Here is a 19,037-nt window from a genome sequence, read left to right as displayed (position 1 = left end):
TCCACCTTGGATCATTGGACCTTCTATTAATGGGATGGGTGATTACTACGTCAAAATGCACTATTTTCCATTAATAAATTAGGAAATATTATTGAGGACACCCCAAACCCCCCCGGTGTTTAGCCAAAATATCGAGTTTTAAATTTCGACCTACAATAATATCGTGTTTTTAATATCGTAGGTACAGAATATCGAAGTCAAGAATATCGATGGACAGAATATCGATCCCAAGGTAAGTAATATCGAAGTTAATAATATCGAAGTACTTAATATCGATGTAAGTAATATCGTAAGTAAAAATTTCGATGTCAATAATATCGATATTTATTTAGTGTAATGTCATTTAATATGTATTTTATTTGTATGTTAAAGATTATTGTAATGTATTTTAATACATTTAAAAATAAATGTTTAGAGATTTATAATTATTTTACATTTAATTTAGCGTTTTAGTATCAGAGCGGGTTGTGGGTTTATAGGGGAATAGGGTGGGAAGTAATTTAATTATAATTAATGAATTAATATGTATTGTTTAATTGGTATTTATGATTAATTAATTGGTAATTAATTAATAATTGGTAATTAATTGATTAATTAATTGTTAATTAATTACTAATTGTAAAATTATTTTATTAATTGGTTAATTATATACATTATAATTACTTTATTATTAATATTTATTTATTGTTATTGTTAATTAATTAATTGTTAATTAGAAATTAATTGGTGATTTAAGTTTATTAAGTGATTAATTGATAATTAAATTAATTATGTGAATTTTTATGTGTAGTGGGTTGTGGGTTTATAGGGGAATAGGGTGGGAAGTAATGTAATTATAATGAATGAATGAATATGTATTGTTTAATTGGTATTTATGATTAATTAATTGGTAATCAATTAATAATTGGTAATTAATTTGATTAATAGATTAAATAATTTTTAATTAATTATTAATTGTAAAAATAATTTATCATTTGGTTAATTATATAAATTATAATTAGTTTATTAATAATATTTATTTATTGTTATAGTTAAATAATTAATTGTTAATTAGTAATTAATTGGTGATTTAATTTTATTAAGTGATTAATTGATAATTAAAATTAATTATGTGAATTTTTATGTGTAGTGGGTTGTGGGTTTATAGGGGAATAGTGTTGGATGTCATTAAAATAAAATAAATAATGATATATTTCATTTATTTGTAATTATTATTAATTAATAGTTATTAGTTAGTTAAATATAGTAAATATAAATAATTGATTATTGTATTTTATTTGTTGTTATTGCTAATTAATGTATTGTTAATTAATAATTAATAGGTGAATATTTGTAATTTCGTAGTTAATATGTATTAATTAGTGAATTAATAACTATACTAATTATAAGAATGTATTATTAATTGTAAATAAGAGATAAATTGATATTTAAATCTATTGTGTATTTTGTATGTGTAGTGTGTTGTGTGTTAAAGGGGGAATAGTGTGGGATGTAATTTAAATTTATTTATTTAAATATTTATTTCACATAATTGGTATTTAATAATAATAATTTTTTAAAAACATTGTTAACATGCAATTTTTTTATAACAAATTATTGAATTGGTTATAATGTTCATAGAATCACTATGCTATCTAGTGCTTTCCCAACTGTTTTACTATCTGGAGTGGGAATAGTAATTTTTACCCCTACGCTATCCAGCGCTTTCCCTACTGTTGCACTCTTTGGAGTTGGAATAGTAATTTTTACCCCTACGCTATCCAACCTTTTCTCTACTGTTGCACTGTCTGGAGTGGGAATAGTGAATTTTACCCTTACGCTATCCAACACTTTCCCTACTATTGCACTCTCTGGAGTTGGAATAGTAATTTTTACCCTTACGCTATCCAACACTTTCCCTACTATTGCATTCTCTGGAGTGGGAATAGTAAATTTTACCCTTACGCTATCCAACACTTTCCCTACTATTGCACTCTCTGGAGTTGGAATAGTAATTTTTACCCCTACGCTATCCAACGTTTTCCCTACTGTTGCACTCTTTGGAGTTTGAATAGTTATTTGTACCCCTACGCTATCCAACGTTTTCCCTACTGTTGCTCTGTCTGGAGTGGGAATAGTAATTTTTACCCTTACGCTATCCAACACTTTCCCTACTATTGCACTCTCTGGAGTGGGAATAGTCATTTTTACCATTACGCTATCCAACACTTTCCCTACTATTGCACTCTCTGGAGTTGGAATAGTAATTTTTACCCCTACGCTATCCAACATTTTCCTTACTGTTGTTTTTGTTGAAGTTGGACTAGTAGTTTTATTGTGTCTGATATTAAATATGTTTTGTAATATTTTAGCTATTGTAATATATAATTAATAATAAAAATTATTCAAATTAAAATTATTGATTATTATTTGCTATATGTAATTATTTCATATTTATTAATGTTATTGTTTTATGTGTATAGATGTATTGGTAATTTAAATAAATATTTAATAATTTATATGTTACAGAAATTATTATTAAAAGTAATTATTAAGTAAGTGTATATATTATATATTATATATATATGTTTCATTAAAGTTTCATTTAATTATATATATTTATTATACATTTTGCATATTATACAATATATTTAATTATGTTTCTTTGATTTATAAGTATTATTTGGTTTATTTTACATATATTTTTAAACTAAAAAAAAAACGATATTTTTGAATTACGATATTTTTGACATCGATATTAAATTATCGATATTTTTGTACTTACCATGTTGTAGATAGGATGTCGATATTCTTGACCACGATATTTTTGTAGGTCGAATTTTTGTCTTTCGAAATTATGTCATACAATCAACCCCCCCACATGTAGTTGTATTTCAAGCATTTTCAAATATTTCTTGTTTTCAAAATACTGCATTTTATTGACCCTTTAAAAAAAATTATTGAAAGAGTCATGCACTCATAATTACTATTTTGTATAATCTGAAGCCTCTTTTTTATGTGCTTACTGTATTTCTCTCTTTTGGCAAATTACCCCACCGCTCCCAGTCAGACCGTCAGTGCGGTCCATGGTCATACCCCAGAATGTACTTATTGCCCCCGAGCAAATGTTTGTGAGTACCCATGCTCTATATGGTTATGGAACTCCTTTGTCGCTTACTGTATCTTTTAATGTATGGCTGGGGGTACTTTATCCCTTGTATTAAATTGGCAGCCCATTGTGGGACAGCAAACTACACATGGCCAGTAAATTGAAGAAGACTACACCATATTTTCATCATTATGGAATATGTGCATATTCCTCATAGTCTAATCAAAACCGTAATTAAAGCTCACTACGGTAAACTGAAATTATTCTACGTTAATTAAAAAGCAACAGTAATTTAACACTATTAATTTTTTTTCTGTCTCTATAACTGAGAAGGTGAGGGGTATACAGATAGAAAGAGACGAGAGTGCACAAAGAAGGGAAACAGTCGGAACACCACGGCATCAGCCATGCATGTTCGGACATCGCAAACATAACCACGCATGCCTTAACCACGCATATGCTTGGTTAAGGCAGTGCACGGTCTAGCTGCCGGCTGCTGGCTGCTGCTGTGCAGAAGCAGAAAGACCTCATCGGGAAGAGAGGCAGAGGATGCAGTGAGGTAAGTGGGGCTGGACTGGGTGGTAGTTTTAAGTGCTGTGGGGTCAGTGTAGTTTTCAGGGCTGGAGAGGGTAGTGGCAGTTGTCAGGGATGGGTGTCAAGGTAGGGAGTTTCAGGGTAGTTTTTAGGGCTCAGGGTAGTGTATTTTAAGGGTTAGGGACAGCGCGGGGTGAGAGACTGTTGGGTAGTGTATGTAAAGGGGCAGGATTTTAGGCATTTAGGGCAGGGGGAGGGGAATGGGTAGTTGGGGTAGTTTTTAGGGCTCATGGGAGGGCGGGGTAGTTTTAGGGCTGGGTGGTTGGGGTAGTTTTATAAATTAGGAGTTAGGGTTTTAGGCTTAATGGCAGTGGAAGGGGGTCAGGGTAGTGTATATTAAGGGTTAGGGACAGAGCAGGAGATGGCAGGGGGAGGGGAATGGGTAGTTTTCTGGGAACATATTTTGGCCTCAGGGTGGGGGGAGGTAGGGGGTTGTAGGTTATTGTGGGGGAGGGGGTTGGAGTAGTGGCGACCTTAGCCAACCATACCCATTTAACATTCATGTTTTTACCACAAAATTGCATGATAAAGGCATGCATGATAAAGAAATGCATGGTTAAGATGCATTTGTGTTTCGGGCTGCATGGTAGAGGTATGTGTGGTTTAATCATGCGTGCCTCTATCATACAAGCCACACAGAAAGGTGTCTTGTTCACAGCACATATACATTTTATTTTCACATTACTGGACTATTTATTATATGATAATGCTTAGTGTTTCTTGGTGATTTGATGAATGGTCTTTTTAAATCATGGACTTATTTACTAATCTTTCATGCAACGGAAGGCAGCAAGCACAGTTGCAGCAAGCACAGTTGCAGCAAGCACAGTTGCAGCACAAAAATGCAATACAAAAACATTGGCATCTGATGTCAAAAGATCCAGATGTAGGTAACCTGGGAACACAACCACTAGTCACCCACAGGAAAACCAAATCCTTGAAAGATTAGTTTGTTCCAAGTCATTTACAAGAAACAACAACAATAAAAAATTGGCCAGTTGAAGTTAGAAAGGGCTTCACTAAATGCAACAACTGCAAGGCGTGTAAAATTGGAATAAATAAGAAACATCAAAGACCAAGAGGGAAAGACAATCCACATCAAACAAAACATTATGTGCAAACCAACATACGTAGTATATGTGATTGAGTACAGCTGTGGGTTACAATATATTGGAAGCACTACATGTATGCTAAAGAAAAGGATGCTAGAGCATATAAGAGCAGTTAAGAATAAAGATATCAATTACGCCACAGCAAAACATATAATTCAATGTCAGAATGCGGATTGGAGAGCAATGAGTTTTTTTGGACTGGATACAGTCCCACAAGATGAATGTGGGCGAGACAGAACCAGAAGACTAAGACAATTAGAATCTCGCTATATAATAAGACTCAGAACAAAGACACCGACTGGCTGAAACAAAAATGAGGAATCCTTTCTACATTTATTAATCATATTATATCAGACAAGTCAAATTAAAAGCCGTCAAAGTGATAGATTGCGCAAATCATTAAAAGGGTGTATTGACCACTGGTACTATACCAACAAGCATAACATGCTAACAATAGTTGACAGCAGGACTACACAATACATGATTTGACATTAAAATATAACATACAATATCTGATCAGCAACGTTGTCACTCTTACATGGATATGGCCCTACACCATGTAATGTGGTACATAAACATATCCTCAGTACAAACTACAAACCATATTAAGCACAATCATTAAGACAAACAAAATCTTGTTTTCATCAGAAGTTGATTTGTGTAAACCATCATGCTGATAACTGTGTGCAATATTGCTTTTAACTACAACTCCCATCAATCCTCATAATGGGCCTATGATGGTGAAGGTATAAATACAATGAGATGAAAGACTCACCTACCAAAAGAAAGACTCTGTGAGGTCGCAATGCGTTAGTGGAGTAGTGTTGTTCACTATTAAAAGAAGAATACTAAGGATTTACTCAGTGCTGTGCTTTTGTGTGAAAAATTGAATGTGTTAGCTACTGGCGGTCGCCAGTTAGAAGGTATAGTTAGGAACTAGTTTCCATATGAAAGCATTTTTTGGCTTGACTAAAATTTTCGCCTAGTTTGATTAATCTTCATGAAATTTTCCCAATAAAGTGTCAAGGTAGGTTCTGTTTGTCATGGAAAGTGTGGGGGGGATCCGTGCAGTTGGGAACGAGAATTTGGAGTGCAAAATAAGGGTGCATTTGTAATGTTAATTACCATAGGAACTTTTAGCCACTGCTACAGTCTGAACCGCTTAACAGACTTACACTAAATTGGGCAGGGGGGTAGATGTTCGTTCAAGGAAATGCCTTTTGTGTATTTGGTGTAAATCTGTTCAAGAGTTTTTCAGAAATTTAAGATGAAAATTATAGTGTTTTCTTTGGCCACGGATATTTTGCAATGGTTTCACAATTAATCGCGAATGCATGGTGAATGGGAATGCTCTGATTGGCTGGACGGAACCTGAACAGAAAGTTGCGGTCACCATTTTAGTGATCAGGAACGGTTTCTGGGGCTGAAAATATTTTAAAAAAGCTAACATAAGGGGTCAGAGTAGAGGTACTCTGATCCCATGTGTGAGAAATGGGGGTGTTTCTGACACAAGTTATGTGTCAAAAAATTGTTTTTTTTAATCGCGCACGATATTCATAATGATGCCTCGCCTGCCAGCGCAGCCCCGCCATGTGCCATCTCAGGGACGTCGCAACCACTGACGTCATTGTAAATATTAGTGGGAATATAACAAAATATATCTGTGAATCATTAAAAGGCATTGTTATAGAGATATTGAGATTCTGATAAATGTTTTTAGAGAGTTATTTATATAGTGAGTTATCTACTTTGATGGTTAGAATTAATTATATAGTTATAATTTTTGAATATGGTGGTGGCTATTGAATTCCGACTTTTGCTTTTAGCTTTCACAATGTAACTGTGGGGATTACGATGATCAACATCATCGCGATCTCCGGCCTTACCGCAAAAACAGAAAATAGGTTTTAAAGATGGTTCTTCTAGAAATACACAAGAAAATCATAAGTTTTAAGTGTACAGTAATAAACCCCAGGTGTGTAAAATACTGTATTATGTGTGCATATATGTGTTTTCACTTAATGGAAAAGGCGTGATCATCGTGGTTAATGTAGTGGTCGCAAACTCCCGAATAACAGCAAAAATGGAAAATCAGTCTTAAAGATGGTTTTTAAAGAAACTTAGTACAAAAATATGAGTTTAAACATGCTTTGAAAGAAGTATGTATATAGTAATATTTGTAGGGCAATGTTCAGAATGGATTTTTTTACATATTATTTTTGGATGTGTGGGTGGTCATTGAATGTCTGCTTTTATTTTCCGTTTTTGCATCGTGTCTGCAAGGATCGCAACAACATCATGAAGCTCCCCAAACTAAAGAAAAAAAACCTTCAGAAAAAAACATCACAATATTTTGGGTACTAGGTTGGCTCTCTGACAAGAGCCGTTGTGTTGGTTGTGTGTATATAGCTGCTCTACATAAGACCGGATGCAGAGTTTCAGGTTACTTCATAAACACCCTGTTGCCTTTATCTGTAAAGTGCACTCCATCATTTCTATGAATTTCATGCATGTCAGAATGCAGATTGTTGGTATAGATATAGCCCATGCAAATGTCTCTGAGGAATGCAGAAATGGTTTTATTAACATGTTTTTAGCTTTGCCAATCTGGGGACAAAATTGATTTGACCACTTTCATTTCTGTCTTTGCCGTGTATTAGAGTACACCAAGACAGTGTGAGGGAAAAGCGACATCAATTTTTCAAAGGTTTCATTCATTAGGATTTCCAGCCCTACCCCAGTCAATGTGCGTAGGTGAGGAGCTTGGGAATCCACAATGGATCTAACCAAAGCCAGCTACTGATGAACCTTTAACCCTCTCTCGCCAAACCAAGTAACCTGCACATTTGGCAACCCCAAGTCCCTATCAATATCTCTCCTTTTTGGAGCCTCTTTAGCCCAATAGATATAGATTTGGCCCACAATCCATACTCCAAGCATGCTGAAGTGAAGAAACAATAGTAAGGAGAAGGCTGGACTTGAATGAGGTAGTTTTCCAAAGGAAAAGTAGTTAAAATGGGATAAAAAAAAAGATATATTTCATTGGATGCTGTCAGCATGAAAGTGACTAAATTAGGTAGTGTGTTGAATGCCTTAGCAAGAGGTCTTATTATTGGCTGTTGTTTAAGAAAAGAAATGTAATACAGACATGGATATGCTTTCGAATCCATGGAGTAAAGCACACCTGCTGTATCTTATTGGGAAGTAGCATGTTCCTTCTAGAATGTGCTATAAACTTGTGACCTACTGGTTCCACTGGGTTGCTAGGTACACCGAGCTAAGAATGTTTTGAGGAGGATGGGTGTTTAAGAGACAGAACATTTTTTTTAAAGTTGAGGAGCTATGACACAATTTAAGTAATGGCAAGGTTTCATTTCCGACTCAGGTCTATGTAATAAACTGTTGTGTAGTATTTGAATTTTAGAAAAATTAAGCTATATATAGGTTTGAACTCCCGTTTTTTTCACGATTACTCCGCGATCATCCCGAAAATGGTTGTATGATGGAACAACACGTGCAGCTACCATGAATGCCTTTACTTAGCTGTCAATACCATGCATGCATCATTACCACACATGCATTGACAACGAACATTTTTACCACGCATATGGCTTTACCCCACATGCCGGCCATAAGCTGGGATGGTGTTTCCAATCGTGGGTGGGCCCTAACCTCCACCACTTTCACAGAAAACTCCACAGTGAAAGAGGTGTGTTCACTCTGCGCATGAGTTGCAGCCTCCTGGGGATCATGGATTAGGTTTATCATGGTTTAGTTTGGGATAATGTACCTTTAAGCTTCGAGGAGTAGCAATTATAATTTAATGCAAATTCTTCTGAATCACAAAAAACTCCCCGTCAGTGGTTTTTAACCAATAATTGTGAATACTTTTGGCGACAGTGTGTGTACATGGGGTTCTGATGAAGTTCTTAGCAGTCAGCAAATTGCTAAATGCCCAACACTATACACTTTTCCTTTCCCTGAGCCCTAAATCAGCCCCCTCCTGAAGCCCCCTTTTCCTGCCCCTGACCTTAAAACCTCCCCTGCATCAACCCAGTTTTCCTAGCCCTGAGCCCTAAAACCACCAACTGCTGCTGTCATAACATGTAAGACAATTACCATGCATCCTTTGCAAAGAACGTGCCTTTGTCGTGCAGGTTTCGATTTTGTAGTAAAGGCGTACGTGGTAAATGATTAGTTGTAATGGATATACGTGCTAAAGGCATGTTCATTGTAAAGAATGCGTGGTAATGGTCATGCATGGTTAAGACCACGTTGTAATGGCTGTTTCCCCACGAAAACATCTCAAACACACATAGATAGGAATATCTTTTTTAAAGAGGTGGAAATGATTAATAAATACTAACCATTCACAAGTGGAGATAGTGTAAGCTAAAATGAAAGACATAATTTCATTTGCTGCCTCTCTCATGATTACAGAGTACCAAGTTGGAGAGGTTGCCATTTTATGGTTGCTTTGTATGAGAGTGGTGTATCATTCTTGTTCTTAGTTTTTACAAATCCTAACTGTGTCAAAACTATCCACAAAGAGCTGAAACAACAATATAATCTAACAACTGAATTCACTGGTATGTACATTACTTTTTAATCATAGAAATGAAAATGTATATGAGAGTTTGATAAAAAAAAAGAGTATCACAGTGATATGAAAAAATATATATCAAATGAACTGTATCTATTCGAGGGTATGTGTTTAAGAGGTTAGTGGTGAATGTTTTGGGAAGTAAGAGAAAAATGAAGGAGTGCCTTTTTATTACATTGTGTACTGTATTGAAAAATAATAGCATAGTTTTCTGGAAAGTTGTAATGAGGAACTAAGAATGTTTTGAATGTCTAAACATAATGTCAAGAATAGATACATCTGTTATTTGCATTCTGGGAGTTGCAGTACTTTTAGTAACATTATTAAACAGGAGTAGTATAGTCACAAATAAAAGATGAGAACATGTTTTCCGCCTGCAACTGAATTAGAAAGAAGTAGTACTTGTTAGGTATGTAGTGGGAAATGTTTGTCAATGTGGTTTTCAACTTATATGACCACTTTGCATATGCTCACATATTGAGATAAGGTACTTGTGGTTGCACATAGCTATATATATGGTGGGACTTTTGAGTTTACTTACTTATTTATTTATTTATTTATTTATTATGAAGTTTTATATAGCGCAGGCCAGACCCGAGGGTATCGGAGCGCTTTACAACAGTCGTACTGCGAAAGTCACAGAATACAGTAATAGAATAGAACATGGAAAGAAAGTCCCAGCAGGTTGTGTAACCTTAAGGCACTGAAGTCCTGTAGTGCCTTAGATGAGTGCCGTTGCTCTTTTGGGGAGGAGGGAACGAAGTAGGGGTCCGGGAGGTGGAGGAGGTAGAGGTCCTGAGGACACAGATGTAGAGAGGTATATATTTTTGGAAAGAGGGCTTGAAGGTATACATCTATTAAGAAATTGCATTTATGTTTACCTGGTGATCTATGTTCAGTAAGGTTGATGAAAATGTCATGTATATGGTGAGGGTGGTGTTTTTTCTTTAAACATGGTTTGTTTAAAATTGAGGAGGATTAATAGTACAGAATGCCTCGTGTGTTCTTGTGCTAGCTACATTTGGAGTGTAACTTTTGTTTGAAAAATGCTGAATATATCCTTTAGCAGCAGAAGAAGTATTTAAGAAATTATGTAGGTACGCCATTCACAAAAGGGTTTGTGCTTTGAAAATTTTCAAAATGTTTTCTGTTTTAGAAACTTACTGATTCATGTTCACGTTCAGTAACACAGCAATGTTTGCTCCTAGAGAGCCATGTATGCAATTATATATCAAGTGTGATATCTAGATTTCACTCATACATAGCTCAGTAGAAAACCATATATACAGTAATACAGGTAGTTTGATACTGACAGAATGAGATAACCAATGAGTCAGAGATATAGTCACAACTGTTATGTATCTAACAGCAATGAAGGTACTTTCACAGCCAGTCAGGCAGTATTCAGGGACTTATGCAATCAACCAGCCAATAGTTAGGCAGTAATCAAATCAGTGATTCACCATCCATGGGGTTATTCAATTAGCTAGACACTACACATGTACTCCTGCAATCAGCAGGCAGAAATGATGTAGTCATTCAACTATGCAGGCACTTCCGATACATTCATCTAATCACCCAGACAGTAACCATTTACTTATGCAGTTAACAATGCTGTAACTATGGAGTCATTATAACACTTGCGCAGAACCTATGAAGTCCTCTAAACACCACTTACAACCAACGCAGTCATTGAAATACTGAGGCGTACACATGCACTCATGAAAACACACAGGCACTACTCATGCACTCATCGAATTATGTATAGAGTACTATTGTAGTAAACCTAGCATCCAACCAGCATCTATACACTCATTTAATTACTGAGGCAATACTCTTGCACTAATGCAATCACCACATCAGTACACTTACTTTCATCCAATCTCTCAGTCTTTAACAATGGAGTCATGCAATCACTCGGACACTAGTTATGCACTCATCTAATCAGCCAGGCACTTCTGAGGCACTCATTGAATTATCCAGGCACTTCCCATGTAGTTATCTAAACGCCCAGGCATTACCTCTTCACTGAAGTGAAAAGATATGGACAGCAGCATATAGTCATCCAGTCACTAAAATACTACTGATGCACTCATCCAATCTACTAGGTGCTATGCATGTACTTAAACAATCATGTCTGCACTATCCGTACACTCTATAAATCACCTAAATACTATCTATGCACTCCTGTAATCATCCAGGCACTGAAGTTGTACTCATTTAAGCATCCAACCACTATCTATGTATTTATTGAATTATTGAGACATTAGTCGTGCACTTCTCTAATCATTCAGGTACTACTCATGCACTCTTTCAAACACTCAGATGATAGTGATACACTCAAGCAAACATGCAGGCATTAAGTATGCCCATATGGAAAGATCCATGGAGTTCTCATATACTTAGGGATCATCCAGGCACTACCCCTATCTTCAGTGAATCACATAGGCACTACCTATTCACCAATTTATTCATCCATGGAGTATTCTTGTATTCAATCCCAAACACATGTTTTTACAAGTTTTACTGAGGAATATGTAGTCTTTACGAACCATCTGGTGAATTATATATGCGAGCAGTGATACGCTCTTTGCATGTGCTTGGAAGAACTAGTGAGCTATGTGCTTTGATGGGGATTAACGGGCAGATTGTTATATGCACCATTTCCTAAAATGTAACTCTGATACATTTAAGTAGAACAGTACTGCGATACTAAATACACCAGTGACACAGTGGTAGACAGGCATGCAAATAGCTCTAATGTTGTGTTTTCAGATTTACAGTGTTGAGCCACTGTATGTACTTGTACACTTGGGGCTAAACTTATAAGAACGCAATGCAGTGAGGAGCTGCAAGCCATTTGGCGGTGCCATGCTGCATTACTTTCAAAGCACAGGGATGCATCATATTTACAACAATATGATGGACCCCTATGCTCTTCCCTGTGTTGGCGCGCAACTGGCTGCCATGCACCGACGGAGGCAACTTGCACCATGGTGCCTGTGTTGTTGGGATGATTGTTTTTGTGCAGGGAGGAACACCTTCCAGGACAAAACCAATCACTAGAGTTATTCCTGTTGCTATATGTGCTGCATAGAAGGAGGAAAAAACGAGGAGAAATAAAAGTATTTCTCCTGGCTGCACCTTCCAACACCTCCCCGGGGGAGGGGGGTGTAGGAGTTTGATGCATTCCCAGGTTTAAGAATTGTAAATTTGGGAATGCGGCAGAAGCAATGGGTGTTGTATGGGAACACCCACAGCAACAGCCATGTCACGCTCCTTTCACGCAAAGTATTGCTTGAAAAGGGCCCATATTTACAAAGCCATGTAAGTGCATGGGGCTTGTAAATACGGCCCCCTGGCTTCATTTTAAGATGTACTACAGAAGGGATAAACTGTTCTTTCATCATGTGTAAGTAAGAAGTGAATCAACAAAGGAGGGGGGGGCCAAATGGGCTTTTGGAAAGGTCCAGCTAAGTGTGCCCAAAATATACAATATGAAAGTGACAAAGCTGTTGCTAAAGGGGATGGGAAGAGGACGTACCATGTAAAGAGATGTCTGTTATGGATATTGGAGCCCTCACGATAGGGCTCCAATATCCATAACAGACATCTCTTTACATGGTACGTCCTCTTCCCATCCCCTTTAGGAACAGCTTTGTCACTTTCATATTAAGTAAGAAGTGAGACATGGCCCAGCTGTGTTGTATGACAGGGTGCTAAAATGTTAAAAGGTAACTAATAAATTAGGTGCTTATAGTAATATACCTAGGTAAATCTGTAGATTTAAAACTGCAACATAACATGAAATCATTTTTTGCATCATGTGTAAGTCAGTCGTAAAGTAGTTGGTGCATTGGCTAGGGTAAAAATGTAAATATACTTTTTTTTTTACAGAAGAATATCTACATAAGTACACACCTAGAATGCCTACAAAAGCCTACACGAAAAAGCAACAGAAATAACCACAGTATATTTGCAGGAATGAGTTGCAAAAGGGGCAAAATACAGAAAAGGCGGTGAAAGAAAAAAGAGCTACTGGTAAGAGGACAAAGTCCTTTCTTAAAAATAGATGTAGACATTTGCAAAAACTGCAAAATAAAGAAAAATAAATTTATGACTATGAGAAGCAATAAGAGTGGATAAAGTGTACATTGAAAGAACAGAAAAGATTGTAAAAAATATGGACACACCTTAACCAGGAGACAAAAGCAGTTTAAGGAAATCAGAGCCAGGATGTTTTGTAGTAGAGTGGTTGTAAATCTATTGAGAAATTTGAAAAAGTATAGAAGAATGAGAGATGTACTAAAACAAAAAGAACGAGTTGAGAGAGTAGTTTATAAGGCCTATGCTTTGAAGAGGAAGCTTTTCATTTTGATTCTAAATAGAATGAAGACTCTTGACAAATTAGTGTTATGCATGAGGAGACAAAACCAGAAGAAAAGATTAGCGGATAGAAGTAACTTTTGTAAAGTTTTTAGTGGAGGATGGATACATACTTCCAGTACTGAGCCTTTCTTTAATGAAGAAAGCTATCTCCAGGATAACAGATTAGTTCATACAATTAATGAAAGAGGACGATGTTATGAAATGAGGAATGGCAGTCTTATAGCAAAAGAGGTGATGGTACCTAAAATATTTGTAGAAGAAGTTATTGCAGAAGAGGTACAAGGAAGGCGTAGTCAGGCCCCTGTATAAAAAATGGAATTATAGTAGTGTTTGTAGTATTAGAAAGCAATGCATTGCTATATGAAAAAAATACCTACATATATTTCCAAGGCGAAGTTTACAACACAAAATGAGTACTTTACAAGGTTTGGATCCTTGCATGCTGAGAAGCCATACAATTTGCAGGGACACGCATTTGCTTGTTTATCAAAGAGAGTGTGCCAAAGCACCTTTCTTCATTTTAGGATGTTAGCTTCACACCACTCAACAATGCGAACTTGAGTTGGTAGGGTGTACTATGTAAAAACTCCTGCTTTATGTTTTGGAGAAATAAATAGGATACTTTTGCATGGTACTGTGGCTGAGGTAGAAAATGTTTGTGATGATGTGCAGTTCTGTTGCTTTGGTCCAGAACAAGACTGTAGGGGAAGTGAAGAGTTGATAATAGACGGAGTTGCAGAACAGACAGAGGTACTACAGTTGGTAGTTTTGAAGAAGATATTACAAAAAGTAAGACAGTATGTTCTGAAAAACCAGAGTATGTTTGTATATGTTGTCGACGCACTTGTACAAGAATCAAACATGGACTGTTGACTTATATTTAAAAAGTGAAAAAGAGAATATTAATAACTGGCAAATGTTTGCACTGTACTTATTAGTAGAACAATGATTTCACTTGTCCACATGACAAGTTATATGTAACTACTGCCACAATAAATTAGAGGATAATTAAATGCCTGCTGGAGCTGTGCACAACATGTTAGAACTGGTTCCCATTCCAGAAGCACGTCAAGGTTTCAATATTTATGAGTCCATTCTTATCCAAACTATACATCCATTTCAGGTTATAGCATATATGGAGCCAAAGACAGGCAAGTTACCCCCACTAGCGCTCCAGAAAATCTAAAAGGTAAAGTAGTCTATTTGCCATTAGATATCAAGAAAAACATTGGAATAGTAGGGGTAGATAGAGATTTAGAGGAAGGACTCGTACTTCTTCTGATTGGTGTGCCTACCAAGAACATAAAAATATGGCAGAAGGTAGTAGATATTACCAAAGTTAAAAAAGCAACTTTATATTTGGTACAAAATAATATTTATTATAGAAATGTGGAAAGCCTGCAAGATATCACAAAAATGGAGGATTAGACATTTCCATCAACAGGTCAGATTCAGAAGGTGGATCACTCCAGAACAGTAGAAATTTACGGCATTACAGCATCCATCCTTTGCATTCTAAAGAGGTTATTGGTGATGCCATTGAGCCGTTTCAAATGAAGGATGCAAAAGGAGCTCAATTAAGTGTGTAGGAAAAAGGTTTGGAAGCTTGGTGTTTCCCACATCTCTTTCCTACTGGAGTAGGAGGCAGGTATGACGAGCGTCCTGTGCAAATACCTGCAGCTGAGTATAGATGTAGAATACTTTACTCAGAAGACCCTAGATTTCGTCAGTGTATTCAAATATATTTCACCTATTATTTGAGAGTGACTTGTCTGGCTTCTCATATGCTGTTAATCATATTCTAAAAACAGGAGTTAATTTGTATAATATAGCAGCAAGAGAACTTTTGGAGAAAGTTCAAGGAAAAGATGAGCACTTGGAATACAATTTAATAAACCTAATGGTATATCGGGGCAGAACTAATGAACATTGGTATCAGCGTCATGGTGACCTCAAGTGCATGTTGAGGAATCTTGGAGCACCTTCTTGGTTACCGGCGCTGAATTGTACTGAATATGCATGGAATGACCTGCTAGAATTCTTGCAGGAGGCAAGTTCAAATATAAGAGACATTCATTCGAAGACATCAGGAGAACTGTGCTCACTAGACCCTGCAAAAATTTTCAGATATTTTAATCACACATTTAAAGCAATGATGTCTTTCATCTGGAACAAAACAAAACCTCCTCTTGGTGAAGTAATTGATTTCTTTTGGCGTAAGAGTACCAAGCCAGAGGTGCTCCCCTAGTCACATGTTGTTGTGGGTAAAAGATGGCCCAAAGTTTGGAACAGACAGTGATGAGTCTGTGTTTGTCCTTTATTGAGCAGTATGTTACTCGTGCCATCCCAAAAGAGAGTAGTGACAACATATTAAGACAACAAGTTCTACGATTCGAAAATCATAGATGCAAAAAATACTGTCAGCAAAAATACCGAGGGAAATTTTAATCCAGATGTCGTTTCGGATTCCCAAGACCTGTCATCTCACAAGGAAGAGTCAACAGTTTTTTGTCAGACATACACTTACAAGGATATCACCCAAAAATGCATACAACCTAAGAAGAACTGTTGGAGGGGTTCTGCACATACACAGAATTATCTGCAGAAATATGGGACTTCAGTGTATAGGGGCTAAGCCTTCCCACCACCTTAGTGCCCACGAACCCAGGACCGACTAGCTATAGTGTCTCACTCGCTCTCCTATACACTCATGAAGAAGCAAATGATTAGACACCCCCAGAAAACAACACTCCCAGATCTATCAGGAATCGTGGTAACAAGACACACCTTTTCGCTCACTCTCTCATACATGTACACAATAAGAACTGACGGAAACACAAATATAGTTTAAAATGTTTATTTTATCTATCGTGCTCTAAAACGCAGTATACGAGCCACAAGCAGCTGCAAAATTCATAAAACTAACACAGTTAGTATTGCAGCAAGGCCATATATCATAAAGGGAGATCTCATCATATAAAGGCAGGGGATACAGGACTATAAGGCCTAACCACCCCCCACTTGGCAAGGAGAAGTATTATTATATAATAGAAGATCACTGGGCTTTGTCAGCAGACCCCATACCTTAGTGCCTAGATGGAATGTCTACATCATAGGAACCACATTGCTCTTCTCCCTGGAAAGCTTCCTCTCCAAGTGTGTGTTACCTAAACATGCATCCCCATAATATCAACGTATGAGTTTCCAGCAGCAGCTGCATTAGCATGTTTTGTCTAGGTGCTACGGAATGACCAGAACAGAATACCAAGGGGCATTCTTTATCAACCTTACTCACAGTGTTCAGACTAAACTCCAGGAAGAGGCAGAGACCGAACAACAAAGCAGACGGTTCTCATGTGAAAGTCATAAGCAGAGTCTGGAAAAAATAAAGCCATGTAGTAACGTCCGCAAAAGCAGCATCATCGTTGCTGGGCTCATGCTAACTTAGCGATGTCGACAATGTCCCTATCGGCCACATGACAGAACAGAGGCCTCCAAGTGCATAAATGACTACAACCCTGTGATTCTGAAGATGTGGAATGCAAACATGGATGTACAATGTGTTGCAGACAACTCAATTGCTGTAGCTTGGTACTTTACATCTTATATTAAAGAGTCAGAGAAAACTGAGATGAAGGAGATGTGGGAGGAGCTTTCAGCAGAAAAGAGTTTTACGAAGAAATTGTGCACTTTTAGTTTGAAAATGCTTTCTTACAGAGAGATAGGCTCCTATGAATGTGCAGACTGGTTAAGCTCTGCTAGTTTGTTTTCTAAATCCAGAGGAGATATATGGGTAAGTTTAGGGCTTGCTAATACTTGTAACAGAGTACTGAAGTCTTTTCCTGTAATTCAATATCTTGCAGACTTTGAGCCACACAGTACAGATATTCTGAAGTGTAACATGCTGGATACATACTATACATGGCGAAATCCTCATCTGGAAAGGATATGTCTCTATGAAATGAAGGTAAATTTGCTGTTGCAGGATGTCAACAATGTTTGGTGAGACATAACAAAGAAGATGTAATCAACCATCGAAAGCTAAGTTGCCAAACTACAGACAAAACAGAGTTTTTATATTTAGCCTTGTTACATTTGTTTAAGCCATGGTGAGCTGAAAGTGAGCTGCTTGGAGAATTTGATTGTTATGAAGACTCATTCAACCCTGTGAAAGACAGTATTGAGTGCTCTATGTTTCCAGTGTATCTTCAAATGTTGAGAGAAGAGATTGAACAAGAAGAAACAATTGCTGATGAGATACCAAGAGAGAGTTCTAAGAGCAGTCAAAGCTCAACACCTCGAAGTCAAGATCCTCTTGGATAGCCAATCATTGAAAATGAAGCTGCAATAGCTATGAATGAGGTGGAGAATGCAATGCAGCAAGTAAGACTGGAAACCATGGACCTAGAACTACTAATATGGCAATTGAACACAGATCAGAAAGACATTTTTGAGGAGGTAAAAGGTAAAGAAGAACATGGATTTCTGCATGAGAAAAAAGTGTTCATGTTGTGCATATAAACCTGTTCCATTGTACATAAGTGGTCTAGGTGGAAGTGGGAAACGCTTCTTGATTAAAGTACTGACAAGTTACCTACAGAAGACAACAGATTACAATTTGTAATGTGTAGTCACTGCACCAGCAGGTTTAGATGCGCATAATGTTAAAGGAGTTACTCTTCATAGATTATTATTGCTGCCTCTTGAACATGACAACAAATTACAATACAAAAAAATATCTAGTGATGCTTGTCATGAAGAGACAAGAGTATTAAAGAAATTAATGCTACTAATTATTGATGAAGTTAGCATGGTGTCTAACCTAATGCTAGTTTTTATACATTTTGGAATGTAGCAAATATTAAAAACTGAATACGATGTACTTTTAGGAGAAAAACACTTAATAGTCTTTGGAGACCTGCTACAACTTACTCCAGTCAAAGGATAACCAGTATTCAAGAAACCACTACATAATGAAACAAAGAGTTCACTAGGAAGTATTGGAAATGTAAACATTTGGGAAAACTTTCAATACATAGAGCTAATCCAAAATTTTTGCCAAGCATCAGATGTGCAGTATGGAGATATACTAAAGGACATAAGAGTGGGAGTCCTCACAATAGAGGGAAAGATGGTATTACAAACCTGTCTCATCAAACATGTGTTTCCATGTAATGTTTCAGCTGCTGAAGTAATGTATAATTTTGCTAAGAAAGAAAAGGCCATTATTTGTTTGAAGCCAACTCTTGAG

The sequence above is a fragment of the Triturus cristatus genome, chromosome 1_2 (assembly GCF_964204655.1).
Source record: "Triturus cristatus chromosome 1_2, aTriCri1.1, whole genome shotgun sequence".
NCBI lineage: Eukaryota > Metazoa > Chordata > Amphibia > Caudata > Salamandridae > Triturus > Triturus cristatus.
This window is presented reverse-complemented; position numbering follows the sequence as displayed.